Source organism: Triplophysa dalaica, chromosome 21 (genome assembly GCF_015846415.1).
Source record: "Triplophysa dalaica isolate WHDGS20190420 chromosome 21, ASM1584641v1, whole genome shotgun sequence".
NCBI classification, from domain to species: Eukaryota; Metazoa; Chordata; class Actinopteri; order Cypriniformes; family Nemacheilidae; genus Triplophysa; species Triplophysa dalaica.
The window spans coordinates 11,556,301-11,574,490 of NC_079562.1; the positions used below are offsets into that span (position 1 = coordinate 11,556,301).

At 37.6% G+C, this 18,190-nt stretch overlaps 1 protein-coding gene across 3 annotated transcripts in view; it reads left to right on the plus strand.

Annotated features, from left to right (window-relative positions):
• Nucleotides 1–1,821: 1,821 nt before the first annotated feature.
• The window catches only part of tbl1xr1a (TBL1X/Y related 1a), a 52,207-nt gene continuing 35,838 nt past the window's right edge, over nucleotides 1,822–18,190 (plus strand). For all 3 annotated transcript variants that reach the window (XM_056734312.1, XM_056734313.1, XM_056734314.1), the window contains exon 1: nucleotides 1,822–2,403. The gene's annotated coding sequence lies outside the window, so the exon portion shown is untranslated. The remainder of the gene's footprint in view (nucleotides 2,404–18,190) is intronic.

Consider the following 18,190-nt stretch of genomic DNA (forward strand, 5'->3'; position numbering starts at 1 on the left):
CTCGGTTAGTGTTTTCTCTCAGTGATAATAAACCATAGTTCCCAAAAATAACTTCTATTTGATTTCAACTTTGTGTACATTTTTTGTGAAAGTGCTTGTATAAATAATTGTGCAAGTACATAAAAGATAATTGTAGAAAAGTGTAACCACAATTCACAACAGTGAGCTTTATTTATCATTCAGCTTCCGGGTAGAACATTAAGCAGTACATAAAGTGACCTGCAATTTTATGTTTCTAACATAGGTGACGATAAAGAGGCAAAAGTTACTTTCGCAACTTTTATTTATGAAATGTCAATACAATGAAGTAATTGATTTTATTGTTCCTACGAAAATAAAAAAGGCGATTGTTGTAAAAGTGATTCATAGTTAATGATTCATTGTACAGCTAACTAATCGGTTGCTTCAATTATATTGATCTTTTATGACTTTTGATTTATTATTTACACCTTTAATTTGAGCGGTCTGTGCAAGTAACAGTTACAACATGTGTTGCGTTTTTTTTGTATCTGCTTTCATTGCCTATTATTCAGCCAAACGCACAAACACTATTCATCCAAACAGCTTTTTAGATCCAACACACGCATTTTATTTATAGATACCCCTGAGTAGCACACCTACACGCAGATTTGTTTAAGATTCACTAATCTTTCTTGCCGCCCACATTGTATACATTAACAGCCTATACAACCGTAAGCAGAGCTCTGCATTACACTCTGACACCCGTCCTCTCCCTGCTTTGTTCCCAACAGCTTACCAACGAGTGTCTTTTGTGCCACGCTCTGAACAATCGAGCTTGATCCGGCCTCCCTGTCTTTCTTTCCCCCTTGAATGTTGTGAAATTTATCAGTGTCCCCAGTGAGGGAAGACCAGATGGCTGCCGTGCTCTTGTTTTCAAGGCTTCGGATCCAGCTTTGTGAACTAGAGCAGCCATTAAGATCTTAGTCATGGGAGTGAGTCCCAGTATCCATCTTGTTCTTTGCAGGTTCACAGCTGGATCCATGATCTGCTAATTCATTTTCATTATGGCGGACACTTGATATGTATGTGGATGTTTTGCATGTTGAGTTTGTAGTGTACTGGACATATGGTGTACTGGTGAGCAGGATGGTTTTTGTTTAACATACAAAGACATTCAATTGTGTTGTCAAATAGAAGGTAATTTCATAGAAATTACAATAAATTGTAATAATAAATAAAGGACTATTTAAAAGAAAAAATGTAGTTGGCATTTAAATGTTATTGATCTCAAATTGAGACCAGCTTTTTTTCCAGGAAATGTATTAGTTTGAAAAGCATTTCCCCATCCAGTAAAAGCGTTTCATCTCACACACAACCCCATAAACAAATGTCAGGAAATTGGAGGAAAGGTGGGTCCCTCTGTTCAAGGTTCTTACACACTTCGAGGTTTGATAAGATTACAGCCAAACGGACACTAATGCTCCATTCTGAACACAATGATTTTCTAGGACACAGAGGCACAGTAAGCACTAAGTGTTATTAAGGGCAAAGAACAACATTAATGCTATTGCAGCAAAACACATATTACTTCTGGCCAAGTGGTTAAAAAAATAATTATATAATCGTGACATTTGCCATTGATTCAAAAGATGTGCCCCTCCCCCACACTGTCTATCAAACAGCATTTAAGGTATTTAGACTTAAATTTTATCTTAAGAAGCAAAAACATAAAGAATCCATAACATACAGTGTTTAAAGTCATACAACACGTTATTATTTTGTGTTTGTTTACATATCTTTAAATAAACACTGTAACTACAGGTGTTACTAAATAACACACTTTTAATTAAACTTAAAATGATCCATTCTGATTTATCACAATTTTATCCGCATCCGGTTGTATCTTGTATAAAACCTTCTCAATTTATGTAATACTCCTCCCACGGTTTCAGCCATCCACGTACATTATCGAAGCGATAATACTCTCTTAAATAATACACCTATGCCTCGGCGCTGGATAAAATCCCGATTACGACGGAACAAACATGCATGTTATTGCGATGTCTGCGTTCCTCCTTCAGTTTCAACAAAGCTGCAGAGACAACCGCCCAGGCCTCCCCCATTTACGCCTGGAAAGTCACCTCTCCAGTGTTTGAGTGTCTGAAGCCGTTGGCTGGTCCTGAACCGTTTGGCTCTTTCTCCACTAGCAAACAGCCTCACAATGTACCTCAATCGCTCTTAAATCTAGCTTTTAAACGTTTTTATTCCGCTCTGCGCCGATGCGAACGGGACCGGACGCTTGTTTGGGAATTTATCTGACGACCTGTCGCCTCAAAGCAGCTTTATAACGCTTTGTTTGGGCGCTATTTCACAAAATAACCGTGGAGGAGGAAATTCCACACAAGCAGTGAAAGGCACCCCTCGCGCTCATCCGGGTTTAAAGTGAGTGTTTTTGTTCATTTTTTATTGTTTTATCGACAATGTACCATCAGTGGAGTGTTTATGTAGCACTCGGTGTTTTTATAATAATGTATAGCGATTAATAATTCGGCAAGGGCATTTATTTGAGAGGATATGGCTGGGTGGGGGATGGGCAGTAGTGTGTGTGTGTGTGTGTGTGAGAGAGAGAGTGCGCGCGCGGCGGGCGTGTGTATGTGTGTGCGTAAATGCGTGTGCGTAAACGCAGCAACATTTCAGCGTTTGGTAGTTTTGTGTACACAAACTATAATTTCATTAGACATTTATTTATAATATTAACAGCAATTAAATGATACGTTTACATTGTTTCTGGTGTTTTAAATTATTGGTGTATTTTATTATGATTCAATGTTAGTGTGACACCAGAGCTGTTAAGTTGTCAGTCAGCCTGAATCTAGATTTGATACTTAAACGCAATTTCAACTTTTTTATGGAAGTGATACTTCCATATACTGCACATGCACTTATTTGTTTGATAAACTTAATGCTTTTTAATGAATAAAATCAAATGTGAATTATAGGTTGTGTTTATTAAAAGACTGTACATGTATAACAGGAGAAGCACATGACAGTGTCATGGGCAATGCACTAACTCTAGAATAAGAGTGGGGGAGGGGAGATCAACTCGCACAGTGTTAAAGAGAGTTTTTGTTGAAAAACAGTCCCTTGCCTTGAATAATAATTTAAGCATATCATTTTAATTGCATTTACTACATAGATTGTCATTGTCACATAATTATCAAGTGAAATGCATGCCACTACTATAACCATTAAAACTCATGTAATATGAATTCATAGTTTTGTTTATTATACAGTCATGCGGTGTAAAATCAATGCTGAACTGTATGACTGACTGGACAGAGAATGAGAAGTAATATTGATATTTGTATCCCAGTATTTACAAGTGTTTAGCGTGCTATGGGGGATGGGCAGTAGTAGAGTGAGTGTGTGTGTGTGTAATCTGAAGGCCATGTGTGTTGGGAAACTCCCATTGTAGGAGTCCACATGTAACCTACTTTACTACCACAAACCTAAAAAGTTGTTTATTTGTTTGTGGTAGGTTAGTTTAAGCGAGGTTTCTTTTTAAAAATGGTCAAAGATCCCTATAACAACTGTAAAGAAAATGATGACATAATCTTAATTTGTAATTTTCTTTAGATGGTGAATCGAATTGTTTAAGATTGTGTAAGTGAATCGTGTACTATTCATAGTCTCCGTTGCCTTTGTTTGAAATCTTCGTCTTTCTTTAAGTGGAAGAGTGGCACAGTTATGTAACTTGTGCTTGAGAGTGGATTGGATTGGAGCAAGACGTGGGGGATGGGAGATGCATATCTGATCTATTGCGCTTTCTGTTTTTCCCATCCGCTCTCCCTCGTCGGGCAGTATCGCAGCGGTCCAGCCGACGTGTTGAAACGTGACATTTGTGTGCTTGGTTGCAGTGCAGCCGCATTGACCCTGTTTCCGTAGAGCCCCAAGGTTTTGTGCTAGACATGAGATGGGCAGATGGTAGTGTGTTCTTGAAAATGCCGGCCTGGGCTTTCTTGAACAAGGCCTGCCTTATTTTTTGCAAGGTCATCGAGGAATGCTGTTGCTTGTCTTGTTATGCAATGGACCTGTGCTCGATGCAGTATTAATACAGTCATTCATTATAAATGGAAAATTGTATCTCGGAAAGTTGATTTTTAATTTGACGTAAAGGAACGTCTTTGTGTTTTGGGCTTTTTGTTTGTAAGACTGTGACAGTGATCATGTTTGAACTGTTGCCTTTTTCCTGTGGTTGGCCGCACACAGTGATCACATCAAATAAGTAGGGCAACTGGTAAACAAACACAAACTAGAACAAGATATTTGGGATCTTTTTGTTTATTTCATTAACATTTGTACTTAAACATGTGTGAAGACTATGTTTGTAGCTATGTAGCTGCATTATTCAGTGTACTTTGAATCAAAGATGATGTCTTGTTGAAATAGAAATGTGGGCTGTTAAATGAGATGCAATGTACTGATAATATAAACTCATTATTCAGAGATCCCCTCCCCCAGTCTGCTGTTACTAAGGGTGCATTAAACATGACAACGATGTAGTTAAAACAAAGCCTTCATTTTTTCTTTGCGTTTTTTATTTATTTTGACCTTAGCGTTGATAGACAATGTATTCGTGATTCCAACAAATGTTTCACTTTCATCACGTGACTTTCGCTGCTCTGTGCTGAAAACGGCATTGTAAACTAATATGAACATGATTAAAGGGGCATAAAAGCTCGAAATGACCAGGTGTAAATGGACCCAAAGTAGCGCTCCTAATACAGCAACACATTGACGATAAAGAGAAACAGCATATAGCCAGTCTGTATTGTGATTTTGTGTCTATAAATAAGGATTTTAGTGACTGCTGGGGGAATTCAGTTGTAAAAAACAGAATAATGTGAACGATTAGAGAGTAGAAGCTAAACAGATATCTAGTGCCAACAACTAGTCGACTCCAAACACGACGTGATGACGTCACACATATGCTAATTAATATCTGACATCACCAGCTCCACAAGTCTCTCGACGTGCCAGTGAGTATTCTTTGTTAACCCATAAACATTCTGCACAAGGGCTGAAATTATTCCTTGAGTAATTTGAATACAAAAAATATTGAGGCAGATTTTTTGACTCGAAGCTCTGTTTAATCCATTTAATATTCCATTACACACGGAGCACTGCGTTTCCCCACGGACCATTATTACTGATGCACAGCCCGCTAAACTCTGGACATTATGAATGTATATACACAGAAGATGCTGAAGAATAAATTACAGAAAAATATAGAGGTTTTCATTTCTGCTCTGACAACCTCGAGACTGCAACAAACGCTGTGTGTTTGTTAGTATGGTAAGAGAACATGATGCTTGGTACGTTCCTTATCTTTAACTACTACTAACTACTAATGCCCGTCACCCCTGCCAGGATATGGGCCGTCAACAACTGCTCTCCAGAGTCCCCTGTCCTGGGCCATTTTTTCTAACTGACTCCAGTTGTAGCCCATCTTGGTGGTGTCGGCCTCAATGTCGAGTCGCCAGGTGTTTCTTGGGCGGCCTCTCTTCCGCTTTCCCTGGGGGTTCCATTTCAGTGCCTGCCCGGTAACGGTAGGTGCTGGCTTGCGTAGGGTGCCTTATCTTTAAACCAAACTTTTATTACTTCAGCCGGCAAAGTTCATCCTCTAAGACTTGCGCGGGTCCCATAATGTTTACGCTACGTATTATTTCCAAGGGCTGAAAGCGGTCTTTGTGACTGTTCAAACGGATACTGACATGTTTAAATAACAGGATTCAGCGCCCACAATGTTCGCATCTAGTTAACGTTATTTGGACTCAATGCAGCCGGAGCAGTATGACATGTATGTATTTACCAGTGTAGCACACATGCGATACAGTTTGGCAGGTGCATTAAACAGAGCCGGTTGTTTATGTGAAGTGCGTTTGTTGTTGTGCTTGTTTCTGTGTGATGTTAATCAATGGCGCACCTCTATTTTACTTTTCGTTTTAGTCTATTTTTCGAGTGAACTCATTTTCCGGCTGCATTGAGTCCAAATAACGTTAACTAGATGCGAACATTGTGGATGTCGAATCCTGTTATTTAAACATGCCATCTAGCTGTTCTACCTGTCTGTGTGAATGAACTGCACATTTTAACGTGATACTCGCGTAATGCTCATTAATTTGTCTGCGCTGTATGAGGACATGAACACACACACTTCTTCTCCAGAGTTGCTCTGAGAGTAAATTTCCCAAACGATTTACTGTGTGAGTGGAAACTAAGCGTCTTCTGACAACCTGCCAAAATAAAAGTCTGGTTAACTACAGTATTTTCATGTGGAAAAATATATTACTATTTAATAACAAAAAAAAACAGTGGCCGGATTCACAAAACATTCTTAAGAAAATGTTTCTTAACTGCCGTTTTTTTTTGAAAATATTTGAAAATGTTTTTAGAAATGTTTGTGAATTGCACTTACGAAATTCTTACGAACCTCATATATTTTATCATACAAAAGTTGTCTTAAGAACATTTTTCTGAATCCGGCCCCAGAACTTTGAAAAATGAAAACTAATTTAGGTGAACTATATGCATTATGCATAAACTGAAGTTAGTTGTTTACCTTTGAAATGATTCTTTCTATTTTTATTTATGCTTATATTGCATTTGGAATGGAATATGGGAATGGAATGTACTAAATGGGTTTTATTTTTTTTCACAGATATGGATGTAGGCAATATCAGCAATAAATGTTCATTTTTCCAAAAAAGGAAACAAATTAGTTGTTTATTTTCAGAGACCTCTCATGTATATTTAGTATTGTTCTTATAATTTCATACCATTGTATACTTCACTGAACCGTACTTACCATTCTGTGGAAACAAGCCGTAATACAAAGTACTTTTATGAAAGCTATATGTATGGCTTGTAGTATGTGACTTACTTTTTGAATTTTCCATTGCGAACTAACATTGCAGAAAAATGAGCTTTAGTTGTGAACTGTGTGCTTTTTTACACCAAGTGGCACCAAATTGAATTGCAAAAACTATTTAGACACAATCCAATCTCACATCATTGGTTAAGTCAGTGTTGCTGTGTTTGCTAGACGAGACGTTCTGGCTATGCAGAATTCAGCAACTGATGAAGTGCTCTTCAACACCAAATCCATCTGGGTTATCATGGATCAAGTTGTAAAACTGTGTGTGGGGAGAGGCAGCACACTCCTGATGTCCCTTATGTGATTGACTTCATCACGGTCAGCTTTTCTCTGTGGATGATTCCCAGAAACTGCTAGCTGCCGGGGTTGCAAATATACACTCAGTCACGATTCGGTACATATCTCGATTAGGACTGGACGGTATGACCAAAAATGTATATATCGGTGTTAATAGTAAAATTGTGCTTTTGATTGACTTAAAATGCCATTTTTTACAGTCATGGTGACAGTATCCCCTATAATAACTGCAAAGTTAAGACTTCTTAACAACTGAATAGCATGTGAAGGTAACTTGCATACAAAATATTTAAGCAAATAAATCGAGAACAGGGCTAGAAATTAACTTTTTTCCTTGGAAGCACTGGTGCTCCCAACTTTAAGAGTTCGGAACATCCACCCAGAAATTAATAGTTTAATAGTTGAAAACAAAATGAGATGAGCTTTATTTCAGAATAGCAGAATAGTAACATTTGTACCATTTAAAACCATTTTATATAGTTACAATGGCTTCATGATTTTCTGAAATCATATTTTTTAATCGTAAAACAAAGCATTAAATAAGCATCACGCTGTCAATCCTTCTTACTGACCCTCATTTCTCCTCATAGCAAATATAGAAACAGTTCAAACTAAAAACACATCATATATGCTTATATAGAGCAGATATGAGGGGAACACAATAGTTTTTTTGGAAATGTTTGTTTTAGAGTATATTTAATATAACGTAAAGCCGCGAGGTGCGCGCTCCCATTGCGAAGGGAAATAAATATTTAATCTATTTGTTGCGCAAATCATTTTATAAATTCTATGCTGCAGGTATTTCACTGTAAAATGTGAAATTTAACATGAAATTAGATTTAAGATCTGTGTCAATTTACAGAACAAATTTTGATTTAGTCTCTGTCTTTTGACTAAAGTGCTATGTAATTCTAGTCATATTTTTGTCGTCCCCATCATTTTAGTTTTAGTAAACGAAAATTGCATCTTTTTTTACATTCAGTCTCATTTTGACTCAATTTACTCATTCGTTCAGTGAAGAAAGAGTCATTCAGTACATTCAACCAATGAATCGCTCACAATGAAACGCCATTGGTTCACTTATCTTTGAAGCGGCACTGTTTTTGCTTGAGACAGTTATAATGAATGAGAAATATTAGGGGTGGCAATCTTTTGTTACCTCACTAATTTGATTCATATTCAGCGATTCTTGGGTCACGATTTGATTAAAAATCGATTTACGATTGTTAATTGTTAATAACGATTCTTCCTTAAAATTCGATGTGATATATGTTTAGATTTGATTAATTTTGCTGCAAATGATGGCGTTCGATGTGAGTCTATATGTTTAGACTTCTCAAAATACTTCATCTTCACTTTACAAACCTTTGATATTGCATATGTCTTGTAAAGCTCCTTCTTACCATAGAGTTGATAAAATCCGAAGTGTTTCCAAAAACCTGCCCTCGCTAAAAAACGACACCTTTACGTTTGGGACTAAATTTGAAGTATTTCCATACCCATGTTTTGGTCTTCCACCTGTGTGTGGCGAGCTGCTGCTAAATATGACGTCGATGACGTCATCATCGACGCGTCGCTACAGGCCTTTCCATTTGAGTAAAAATAAAAAAGAGCCGTCATGTGATCAAGGCATATTAAGTTGTTACGTTATATTGTAAACATTCTTTGGTAACTAAGACTGCATATTTTTAAACTAAATTTTCTAGTATTTTGTTGTAAAATTGGTGTTCTAAATCTTAACTAACACAAATATGATGCAGTCAAATTTCCACCTTCTTAGATTTCTCAAGTGGTTTTACTGGGGTACAAAATGATTAAAAGACAGGCTAAATAGTTTTATCTTGTCTGACCGCTGGGTGTTCACTTCTGTACACATTTGTTACTGTAAGTGGAAGTAACATTTCTGAAAAGTGGCTTCCTCTTTTTCTTTGCCAACTGGTTACACAAGGTATTCACCACGTTTACTCATAACTAGATATGATTTGAACAGCTCAGATTGTAATGAATAAATAACATCATTTTTCTGTGTCCTACTTTAAACTTAGTCATAGCAACCGTGCAGTTGTCCTGCAAGTAGAAACAAGCTTTCAGTGGTATCATATAAATCATCAAAGTTTAGTCACTGCAGACTGTCGGAAGATATTGAGTATGCATAAGGTAACTATTAATTGTTGTAACATTTAAATCAAGATTTTGGCTTTCATTAATGATATTTTATGGTTATGACACAAATCTAGTGATTTCAATATGTATGATAATTAGGGTTGGGCGATGGACGATGCCATCGCCAATGGCTGACAAACATAACGTTGTTGAGGCAGCATCGTGATTCCAACAAATGTTTCACTTTCGTCACGTGACTCTCGCTGCTCTGTGTCGCAGGCTGCAAATCACATTTTATACAAATATGAACAAGGCTAAGTAGGCATATAAGCTCGCACTGTACAGATCAAAATGGCTTGTCTATGCAGCCAGCGTTGTATATTGAAGGCGCGTGTCTGCGAAGCCCATGTCGTATGTGTCTACGCTAAGGCTGTGCGATTGCAGTTTGATTTGAGATTTAATGTTTCGAATTCCAGCTTCAACTCCGTATTGTCAATAGTGTGCCGCACAGTATGGGTATAGTTACCCTGCTGAAAAAAAACATTTTAGAAATTCTAATTGTTTCCATTAAAACCTTTACAAAGTTTTGGGTGTTATGGAAATAGGAATTACTGTCGGCGAGACGGGCGAGTCATACCAGAGACGGGCGAGTATGACTGCCTGCGTGTCCGAGTGTCAAGTTTAAACGGTTCCTCCGTGAAATGTGGGAGACGTGCAACGTAGGGAAGAGATGCGCGGGTAATCCCACTCTCTCTCCCGCTTTCAGTTTTTTTATGACTACCGTTTACGAAGTTCGCAAGGGCAGTGCTAATTGGGCATAACAGAGATGAGCTCACTCAGTTGCTTTGCAAGAATGCCACTTGGAACAGACACGTTACTTTTTTTTTACATCGCATCCAGATCGCAGCTTCTTGCGATTAGCAAATCGCAATGTCTCACATCGTGATTCGATTTCGATTAATTGAACTGTCTACGCAGCCCGCATTGTATAAAGATGTGCCTCACACTTTATACATTTTTTATTGAATATAACATCAGAATAACAATACAATTAAGCCTCTCTTTATAACAATGAAGATCGTGCTGTACGGACGACAAATGGCTGAATTTATAACTGCCCAGCTTAAGCTGTATAAAAAGAAGTGTCTCTGCGCAGCTCATGCCTCACTTTATATTGTCGCAGGGCCCAACCCTAACGATAATGCTATTGTTGTTTGAAACTGTACTTATTTGTGTGTGTAAAAGTCAAATGACGCCAAACAGGTTTTCCCCCAAATCATACCCATATAACAATCATTATCATTATTACAAGTATTATGAAATATCATTGACAGTCATAAAATATAGTCAAGGAATTTTATGCACTGATTTTTCTAGACATCTATACATGAGCAAATATCTAGCATAAACTGTGCGTTTTGTGTGAGACTTGGTGGTAGTGATTGGGGGAGGGGTGGACTAAAGCTAGTCTTACTCCTGACTCCTGACTGCATTAACTGCTCATGTCTTTTCCTGCTCTGTGTCAGACAGATGAAACCTCCGCTGCACCCCTCCTCCACCCGGAGGCGGTTGCATACTTTTGTTGTGTGTGTGACCTGAAGGTCAAGTTCAGCTTGTAAATTTGAAGCAGTTCGGAGTCCTCTTCCTAGTATAAAGGGCACACGTTGTTTGTTTGAGGAACTGAGTAAGGGAAGGTTCAAAGACAAGAATGCTTTTGCAGGAATTATTTAAAAAATGCTGCAAATGTTCCCATTCGGCTTAAGGATGTCTGTGGTATAGCTTTATATAGTTTTTTTAAGTAGTCAAATTTTTCCAAAGGTTCAGTGAGTTTTTTAATACGTGCATTAATATTGAAGTTTAAATAGGAATATGTTCAGTTGCAAACATATTTTAGTGTCGTATCAGAAGTTGCATTTGGGTCCTTGACATTTCACAGGTTTAATAACAGACTGTTCAATGGAGACCTGCAGACACCAAGAGCAGGTAAATAAATCGGGACTCGGATCGGCACATACTCAAAATAAAATGACTCTGATCGGGGGCACAAAAAGTTTGATCTGGACATCCCTAAATATTAACAGCATTAAAAATCAGCATGTTAAGAGAATTTCATAATGAAACATTGAAAAGATTATTTAGAATAAGTTCTAATATAGTATACGTTAGTAGGGGTTTCCTTGACTAGGAATTTACATAGTCGAATCAGAATTGTCACATCTTGCCTACAGTCGACTGATAGTCAAATCGCATGTGTGTGTGCATGTGGGGACGACACCAGGTGGTTACAAGGGTGCAGCTCAACATTTATGCACCACAAAACAATCAAACATTAATTTACAAGATTTGTTTAGAACAGAGTCTACTTTTGTAATAAAAAGTACAACGAAATAAGACAGATCCAAGTAGAAATATGCAAAATAAATGTGTGTAGGTATAATGTCTGAAATGCAGGGGTAACATAATTAAAGCCACAAATAGTAAAATTAATGGACATTTTCCTTAAACATCACGTAACAATGTTGTGCCAACACTGCCATACAATACTAGACCAGATCTCACCTCAAAACTATTTTTAAAACTACTATTTTTTTCAAACGAGAATACAGGACGCTCATTACCAATGAACTTACCGCAAAAAAGTTACCGCATGTAAAGGCGGAATGCAATAAAGCATCTTACCATTTTAAGTCAAAAAGTCCGTTTTTCTTTTTTTTTCCTGCACACTCTTTCTCCGTCCTCCTGATGCGCATGCTTGCTTTCAGTGCAGAGAATGACAAATTCAAAAAGCCTGCACCATATGCAGTGATTTTGGTTCTATTACTTTTTTATTTTTATTTCATTCCCCCCAGCCTTTAAAAAAAAGTTGCCAGCCTACGCCGCGTTTTTTAACATTTTCACCGAACTTTAATGGATCACAGTAAATTTTTTGTAAAGAATAAATGGACAAACAATATGTCAAATGAAAGAACAGAGTCTCAGCTTTTAAACAAAAGAAACCATATTCTTCTATCTTCATTTGTTCGTTTTTTATCACTCCGTAGATGTGGGTAGGTTTCTTCAAAAATGCATCACTTTGACTAAACAGCTGAGATATTTAACAGTTTTTTGACAAAGATTCCACCCAGATTCCACTCAGAACAATCATTAAAAACTGCTAAAACATATACGTTCTAGGTTCTGGGATTCTGTACTTTCTTCCAAAGGTGTGTAATAGTGCCACCTGCTGTACAACAGTACAAACACTGATTGACGTAATAACTCGTCTTTGGTGGGGAATCGTTTTTTTTTTAAATGACGAGATAACTCTTTCACAGCCATTGAGGAGTTAACATGTCATGCAGCGCAAAGTTTAGTATAAGTAATGAACTACGTTTATTTAAATTAGGGCTGTCCCTAAATAGTCGACTAAACGTGTGATGGAGGCTTGGTCGAATAAGTTGTAAGTTCATTGGTCGGTTAGTAGCAAAAAAAACTCCTGACGACACGCACTCAGTATGTGCCTTTAAACTTCACGGTGCTGCACAGCTTGGTCAGTGTATGACATCAAAAGAAAACAACGCAAGATCAACGCGAACAGTGCCAATGGTAATAAATATGAAGAGACTCCATTTGGTGCTGCGCGATGATGACGGCCTGACCACAAAATAACTGAAGATACAACTCGCACAAGAAATTCACAAAAGAGATCGGTATTTACAGGAAATCTCGCATACTCCAGTGTCCGATCTGGCAGAAAGTTTATCTACGGAAGCTGTGCAATATAGGGATCATGACAGCATTAGTACTACAGTCTACAGAGGAGGGTGAGTGCGCACTAAAAAGATAAATCAAAGCGCCTGAACTGTATCCCCTCCACATCGATACCATCAGAGCACAACTTTTCGAAGTCCGGCTGAATTGTGAATAAGTCAAGAAGCTCACTTCTTCCCAACAATGTGGACAAGCTAGTGTTTTTGATGAGTAATATAAAAAAAATTGGATGGAAAAATGGTGACGGTAATTTAGCTTAATTTCCCCTTTTTGTAGTGTTTCCTTTTGCTATCTGTTTTTCATTTTTATTTAATCGATTTAATAAAATATAGAGCTTTTGTTCTGTTTGAAACTTCATACTGATTTTTGGTACCCAAACCTAAAAATTTCCTATTTCTTTACATCATAAAAAATATTTTAAGCAAAGCAGTGCGTGCCCGTCTGCTACGCCACTGCCCATATAACCAAAATGGCATGATCCCCATTGCATTACACCTCTGCGAAGATTCGACTGTGAGGTTGGTAGGCGAATCAGGGTCCTCCTATCGAAGCATCGAATCTTTGACAATTCGGGGTCACCCCTACTTGTAAGTAACATTGTAACTACTTCTGCTCATGATAAATTCATTTCAGTTGTTACATTTGGTTGTTGGTAGTTTTTTAAATATTAAAATAGACCACTGAAGCTTCGCTTTAGCACCAGAGCCTACAACACATTTTCTCAGTTACCAGGCCTTTTTTATGTTTCATACATACTGTGGCTATCAGATTATAAAATAAATATACCCCTTAGCTGTAAACCTAGGGGAAACACTGGTTTTGTAAAATACCACCGACTCCCACATTTGTGATAAGTAACACACGTGTAACCACAGAGACATTCTTCCGTATCAAAGTGAACCAGAATATAACCCATTTGGTTGCTGCTATTTTTCGGTTTATACTAACGTACTGTGATAGACGTGCTGTGTTTTGATTATACCTGGAAGGCTGCTTCACAGGGCACCTTCATTTGCAGTGTTGTCATGTTCAGTTACGTTTAAGTGCTTGTTGAGTTTGGTTCCGTACAAACTGCGAGGAGTTTGGGTAAATGCGGTTGTCACTATCTGCATTTTTTCCAGGAGTTAATTTGGTAGTAGAATGTGGTACCCACTCACATCAATTAGGGCTGTGCAATATATCGAAGTATCGCAATATGCATATCGCAAAGGTCTGCAATAAATTATCTATTTATTTCTTCGAAAAGTTATAAACGGTCAAAGTTTTAGGTCGATGGAGATAGTAGTATCTATCTGGCAAGCGGATGTTAGTTGGGATATACTTGCGTGCAAATGCTAGCTTGCATGTACTCTGACGCAAATCAATCAAATCAACAATCCGCGTCGCAAAGCTTTCATAGCGAGCAAAGATGAGCCATACCGAGACATGCGCTAGTGCCAAAACAAAGAAGCACCTCAAAGATATGGCAGTATTTTTCAGCAATCTTTCAGAAGTTGTAGTGATGCTTTCTTTTCCCTAAAATAATGTGAAACATACACATATATATGTATATACATATATATAATTTTTTTATATATTTTAATACAATTTAAATTGATTTTAGAAAGACAAACGTAATTTTCTGTGATACCGTTTCTAAGGTATGCCCTGTGTTTAGACAAATGCACATAATTAAGTCATGTAATGCAATGTTTGATGTTTAGGCCTAATATATGGGCTATGACAAAGAGACAATTTTTGAAAGAGTATTATAATTTAAAGGCTTTATTTTTACCTGACATATATGCATCTGTGGCCGCACACACTTTTGTGTCATTTGAATTTGAATTCACGTGTTTGTTAACTTACACTTCCGACTTAAATCATAACGCTTCAATTTGTGTTGGTACTGCAACCGATGAAAAAGCATTTCATCAATAGAAAGCCTTACCATCATTAGGTATGAAACGATGTCACAAACAGTCTTTTCAACCTCAAACTATCATTATTTCTGTTTCAGATGATCACATAAGTACTGGGTTTAAAGCAGAGAGTCCAATGAGACGCATGAGCTCTCAATCTGCCCAAATTATTCTCACACCAAATAACAGACCTACATAAAGTAAATACAACCTAGCAACAAAACTTCTCTTATGATTGTCTGTCAGGATTGCGTAACATTGTTCTGATTATGCTTCACATCTTAACTGGACATGTTTGAAACAAATCTAGCAATTGCAGTTTGTAGCACGGACAAATCCGAGTGCCCGCTTAAATCTGTCATTACGGTAAAAACAGGTCATAAGAGTGTGTGGCGCTTATCACTGTATTTACTATAAGAGCTTTTCATCAAGTTACCCAGCATTTCATGTTTTCAGGTTATTTTAAACTGTTTACAGGTGATAATACTGTGTTGTTATGTTTATCATTTTTACTATAGAAATATTTCATATACAAGTTACTTCAATGAATAAATTCTTTTTAGGAAGCAGTGTTTCCAATAGGAAACTAGGGCTGTACCGAACACCATTTTTTGAGCTTCGAAGCTTGGAGAGTAATCAACATCGAACATTCAAAGCTTCGGAGGGAGGGGGCTGAACATATTCGTCTCTCTAATAAAGGCAGGAATCTCTGTGTCTGTCTGTCTGTTTGCATTTTTATTATGTCGAGAATCGACATCCATTCGGGTGTGTTGCTGCGGACCCAAGGGAGTGGAGTGTCGCATTTTGGCGCAATATGGACACGCGACACATTCAGAATTAATAAACTTAAAAAAAAACTACATAATAGCGGGAGCTGGAAGCGGCCCGCCTCACATTAAAATTGTTCCGTTTGTTTTTAATGGCAAATTATATTTTGTTTAGTTTCTGTATTAAGTTAATTTAGAAAAATGTTTGGATTATTTTTTGTGTGTGATTAAGGTGCTAGCATAGTTTGATTTGAACAACTGCGCTGGAGTGCGGATTTAAATGCAAAACATGGAAACTGTTTAAACTGTTGCAGCCATTAAAATTCTTTTGTTTTCAATGGTAAATAACCTTTCTTATGTTAGTTTAGATTATTTTTTGGAGTATTTATTGTTTGTTGCTCAGGCACAGAACGCAGTTTGATTGCCAACTGTGCTAGAGACGTGGATATAAACGCATGGCGGGCATGAGACTGTTTAAATTTCGTAAGAAAAAAAAATTTGGATACGTGCAAGATGTCATGCAACCTGTCCTCCATACCGGGTCCCAAACTGCTCCAAATATTATGTGTTTATATCATGCAGCGCTGCACAGACCTAACAGCGCAAAGCATCTTTCATTAGTTGCTCTCGTGTTGTTTTGATAACATAAGAAGAACACAAACTATTATTTTAATAGGCATACTACTTACATTACTCATGTGTTTTTTCTAGTGGTGGGCATAGATTAATTTTTTTAATCTAGATTAATCTAGATTAATCTTGGAATTAATCTAGATTAAAATGGCTCATTTGAATTCTGCCGAAGGCATTCAAAATATGTGTGCTACCCAAATAATGACTAAAAGTAAGTCTTTGAGAACGGGTTTCTCAAGCCAGGTGCCGCATTAGACCAGGGGCTCATCTCCTGTTTCCAAAATGCATCTCAAACTGCTTGAGAAAACTGTTCTACTATGATAATTGGTGATGAAAATTAAATTATGTTCAATAAAATGAACTTGTGTTTACTTCAGCATTAGCTAAGGGATGATTTGTGTTTAGGTGGTACTTGAGACTGGAAGAGCTCCTACAGTACATTTAGTCATTTAGCAGACGCTTTTATCCAAAGCGACTTAAAAAGAGTGAGGAAGCAACAAGCGATATGTCATACAGGAGCCATAATACATTAGATCTCAATACATTTTACTGGTTTCAACTAAAGCTAGACCACTACCTGTTGAGAGAAAGTGTTTTTTTTTTTAAACCAATTCCGCATTGCACAAGGTGCAAACAACCTTAGTCTTGTCGATGTTTCCATTGGGATGCTTCTTAAAAATTAATATTCCCTGAAGCAAACCCGGCGGCTTCATAGCTGCATCCATGTTAGCACGTCACGTTTGATGCGGTAATTTCACAGTAAAGTTATGTTGTGTTCAGACCAAACGCGAATGGCGTGTCAAGCGCGAGTGATTTATATGTTAATGCAAAGAGCCAATAGACCTACTTGCTGCGCGAATCGCGCGAATGAAGCCCTGGTTATGAGATGATGAGGCGGCTTCTGCTTCCGCGAATGACGCGAGTTGAAAAATCTCGTTCTCGCCCCGTACAGTGCAGTTAAACTGGTATACATCCGCGCTAAAATATCAAGGTGAAAGTCATCATATCTTGCGTAGTATAGACTCAGCTCCCAACCCAACTTTAAGAATAGATTAACGGCGACATTTTTTTTATCGCGTGATAAAAGTCTCACTGCGTTAACGCCGTTAACGGCCCACCACTAGTTTTTTCAAACTTGACGTGCTGTTGTGGTAGGCCAGTTTCAATTCGCATATTTGGTACACTGCCTTTGTCTTGTCTTGTCCTCACTGAATTCTGTGTTCTCACACACCTGAGGTCTTCGGCATTTTTGTCTTCTTCAGATTAACTAAATCATGACATTCACTGATGGGCTCATCCAACTTTCTTTTGTCACAACCTCTAGTAAATGATGTTTTCCTTTTAGTAGTCATTTAGAATCATAAAATAATCTCTATTTGAAACAAAATAATCGTTATTCTTAATTGATCCCGAATCGTACAGCTCTATTAACTTCTGATACAGGCAGAACTGATACCAGGATAAAACTAGGGAGACTGGCACTCTTAGTACCTAGGTGCTTAATTTCTAAGACATTTCTTACTTTTGTGTTTGCTATGCACAGCCACATTCAATATTTTGCGGCTTCTGCATGTCTGCTCCAATCTATTTGAAAACTGACATTTGCTTTTTAAATTTCAAACATGACACCCATGGAATGAATATGCTATAAAGTTTGAAACTCTGCCAACAAGATGCAAATCAAAAGTGGCATTCTTGTTAGATTGGATTGCGACCAAGCACAAGCTAATAGGACTGTAGCCTGAAAATAAACCCCCCATCTTTAGCAGACTTTATGGGAGGAGGTCCCTCAAAGTGTCGCCTTGTGTATTGACTCACTCCCTTGAGTTTGAATCGCATTG